We start from the raw sequence: 4,531 nt of genomic DNA, 5'->3' as shown, positions 1-4,531 counted from the left end.
ACGCTAAACACAGCCACATTTTCTTCTTGGACTGACATGAAATGTATAAAGCATGAATTCTACTAAACAGAACCACATGTGGAACATTTGTTAATATGAAATTTTACTGTTGTTTTGATCAGAACTGATTTTCAGCCCCGATATGTTGTGAGCGAGAGAGATGGAGCAAACAAAAGACCGTCAATTTCAAGCATATGTTCTGTTTCTCAGAAGCTCCATGGCGTGTGTGTGAATTTGTTTCAGCTGAGAGCGAGACAGCTGTAGATTAATACTGGCTTCTGACTTGAGCGATGACGGACGAGAGGAGGGTGGAGAGGCGCTGTCTCTCTCTATCAATAATCAAAAATACCCCCCCCCCCCTTTTTTTTTTCTTAATCTTTCTTTTTCTTTCCACCTTTTTTCCTCTCTGGAGCAATTTAAACAAAACAACAAATGTTTCTTTTCACAAAGACTTGAGTTAATTCAGCTCTCCAGCAGCAGAATAGGAAGGTATGAAGCTGTGCTAATTGTGTGAAACACAGGGCTGAGGTTAAGGACAAGAGCTCCCCGGAGAGGGAAGAGTGCATTGATTTGTCTCTTTATTTTCAGTAAACTGTTAATACTGAATACACCTGAATAATTGAAGTGCTGGTCTTTGTGCATTTTAATGTTTTTGTTTCTAGGAATCAGAAATGAGCGGATGTTCAATCTATGATCAGAGATTGACTGTTTGTAGTGATAAAGATGGTATTGATGTACATTGATTGATTACATTTTTACACAACATTTTTTTGATCCACAAAAATTGTAGAAGCTTGAGTTTAGTGTTTTTCCTGCAAAACAAAGTTTTTTTTTTGTTTAATCAAGATAAGCTGGATGCTTGACTGCTTTCCCTTATTACTTTACATCAGGGGTCTCTTTTTACCATAAGAGCTACTCAAAGAATTGAAATCCTTGGAGAGTTACTGATTTTTTACCCTTGATTTTATCAAAGACTTACAGTACTTGACACTGCAGCTTCCAAAATTCACTTTTCTCTCCTTTTCTTGTCTGTAAAACACAAAATAGTGAAAAACACATTTAAGGCTACCAAACTTAACTGTTCATTTAAAAAGACTGAAATTGTCTGTAATGTAATGTGTCAATCTGGTCTCCTGGAAATAATTTGCAACAGTAAAAATGTTTTTGAGAAAACCTTATGGCCATCGGGTACGTTCTATATTAACATAATGAGGAAATGTTAATTAACGCTGTTGTTAAACAACTTATTTTAATGTTGATTGATCATATATTTTATTTGCTCCCACCAAAATATCTGATCGTGCAATACAATATCTGCTCACACAGCATTATTTATCTTTCTTATAGTTATTTTTAGGCACTGGCTGCACTTATTGATATGGACACTGTATAACATTTAGGAGGAATTATTGGCAGAAATGTATTAATAGTCATGTTTTCATTAGTGTAAAATCACCTGCAAATAAAAATCCACAGTAGTTCCTTCTACACACTACGAAGAAGGAATTATGTGTAACAGGAGGTCGAACATGTTCTTTTCACACTTCAAGTGCAAAGTACAACAGAGATGACAAGAATTCTGGAGAATTAAAGTACTTCTACTATTGTCGGTTATATTTAAGTAACTTCCTTTGCTCCGTTGTTCCTCAGATGTTATATTTAACATTTTGCTATAATCTGTTAGGCAAAGAGGTTACGTTTAATCTCACAGCAGCCTCAGTCCAGCTAACAGTTTTAGCCACAACTGTAATCTCCAGTAAAAGTTCACTACAGTTTAACTCGTCTGACAGAAGACGAGTAATCGGACCATGGAACTCCTCAGACTACAATTCTGACAATCATCTTAGAACTAGACTGTTGTTGGACGATGCTGTTGAAATTCAGCCAGATTCTTACCAATTCTCAGTTAAATTCTTACAATGACTACATGCAACATGAAAGGGGTCACTTGTCACCCACAAAGAACAGCCACCGACCCTGCAGCTCTTACTTTTTTTTACCTACTTTTAGCTCATTGTTTTGGTTTTACGCCACATTTACTATATGAATCACTCTCACCACTCTCATCAACCAGCAGGCATCTGTTTTCAGCAAAAATCTCTTTTTCTTGTCCTCAAACCAGCGGCTCGATGCGACAAGTTCAGACGTGATCTGTGGAGCCCGAGGGGGGAGAGGGAAACAAGATACAAAGGGATACAAAAAAAAATCAAATCACAACATTCTTCTGGAATTCATTGATCATCGCAGGCTGATAATAAATATATTTGTTTGAGGATCCAAGTGTCGAATTAAATTAAGTGCAGGCCTGTGTTTCATAATTTTAAGGGTTTATTTATTTGTTTGTTAAAATCAGCCAATGAACAAAAAAAATACCATGAAAAGTAATTTCCACGGAGAAGAGGGAAAAAAAACTAAATGGCATATTCATTAAATTATATAAAACAATATTCAGAGTTTCAATCTGTGACAGTGAGACATTAAACAAGTTCTTTTTTTTAAAGGATTTAATGAAAATCTGGTGCCCACAGTCATTGACTGTTAATAGAACATTTTGATCCTACTTCCACTCCACTTTCTTTCTCTACCAATATTTACAAGATGAAGGATGAAAGTCTTTTAGTTTGAAACGTATTGAAAATATGGATGTGTGTAAGTGCAGTAGAAGTACTTACAGAGCCCTTTAAGTTTATCTTATCTTTACAGTAAGTCTGGTATGTGCCTGACATTCATTTTATCTAAGCACAACAGGACACACATTAAATGTTCATCCCTTCAAGGTGAAAGAAAAAAATCTACTTCTACTTTTCAGTCGAACCCTATGCCTCTCTCCCGCTTGCCCTTTATCCCTCCATCCTTCAGTCTATGATCTCTGCAGTTAGAGCAGATCAGAGCTCAGTGAAGCTATCAGGTTTCTCCTCCCTTGACGGCTGTTTACAGGAGAGATGGAGCGGAACAGCCCTTTAACAATCCTGAGTGAATCCTCTTGCTCTGTCCTGCAACATTCCCCACATTTCTACCTCGGTTTGCGACAGTTCCTGTGGCAAGAAGAAAGGCACAAGGGGAAAAGAGGGAAAGAATGATGGACATTTTGTCTTAAACAACTCAGAGGGAAAGAGGGAGAAAGGATCACTGAGGAAGGAAAATAAGGACCATTTACACTGGGCGTATTCAACTGCATTTTTCCTAGGTGCTGAATTTTTCTAAGCAGACGCTTGTGGGACCCAGAGTATCAAAAGGAAAATATTAAAGCCCTAATTAGCTTGTTTTTTTATTAATTAATATTTTATTTATAACTGAACAGACTAAAAAACATGGGAATGAATCCAAAAAGATAACTAAATACTTGGCTTTACCTCAACCAATGAGGCAGCTCACTGAGGACTGATGGTTAAAAATCTGTAATTCTGTAAATGTAACTGCAGTCCTGACTGGCAGGAAGTACTAATCACTTTTAACCAGTTTTGATGCTATTATGCAGTTGCGCTGGTATTGTGCACCAATTTTGGTTTAATACTGTCACCGAATTCTGGGCGCAGCTTAACAAACTATTGTTGTTTTAATAAAGAAGTTGGGCCATCATTCTGTGAGCAACCTTGATCTGATTTTATGCTGCACGAGTCGGTGAACAGCGGCAGTGACAGTAAGTTTGGTTACCTCGCTGAGAAGTTGGCTGTGTGCAGTGTGACGCCTGCAGCTCTTCATCTAACAGCTCATTGTGGCTGCTCCTTTTTTTTCCCCATTACTCCCTGCAATATTTTAAACTGATCCGCTGTCAAAAAAATGCCAAAAATGACTTCTTGTTTTGTAGACACATTTTTGATGAACAATAGCAGCCAGTGTCAAGCTCACTGACAAACACCTTGCATTTCCTGACACTAGTCTACTTCATAATAACAGTTAAATGCTTTTAATGTGAAGCCGCAGTAGTAGGAAATTTAGATTTGCATTAGCAGTAACTTAATACTACCTTACTCCAGGTATTTTGCCACAGATACTTGTAACACTATAAATAAATAAATGTTTTCATCAGTGGCCATCCTGCTGGCTTTGTGGTCCGCAGGCCCATCAGTTGAATACCCCTGATTTTAACTATTAAATCGAAGCACAACCGTTACACTTAAACTATGTTTCCTCTTTGTTTCGAAGTAGCCCGAAAGCTAAATTATTTACAGTAATAGTGTTAAGCCAAGTTCGAAGCTCTAAAGATGGCTGCTGAGGTTGGTCAGTCCACCACTTTGGTTCACAGGGAAATGTTGTCTGCCTGTTGTTCAAGTCGTTTTTTAGGGTTCGGTTGAGTGCAGTGAGAGTGACCCAAAACAGTTAAGTAAACGTTTTGTGTGAACCTATCGAGACGTTCGACCATTGGTTTGTGAAGTAGCGTTTTGAAACCTTGAGTTTTATGCAGTATGATGTTTTTTCGCGGGTTGAGCTGCTCTCATTGGCTGCACAGTTTTGACTCGTCCATAGCAGGAAACAATGGTGGCTTGCCTGGTCACACACAATGAGAAATAGGCAACGCAGTAACATGATC

Source organism: Morone saxatilis, unplaced genomic scaffold (assembly GCF_004916995.1).
Source record: "Morone saxatilis isolate NCDOM2014 unplaced genomic scaffold, NCSU_SB_2.0 Contig7, whole genome shotgun sequence".
NCBI classification, from domain to species: domain Eukaryota; kingdom Metazoa; phylum Chordata; class Actinopteri; family Moronidae; genus Morone; species Morone saxatilis.
Note: the sequence above shows the minus strand (reverse complement) of the source record.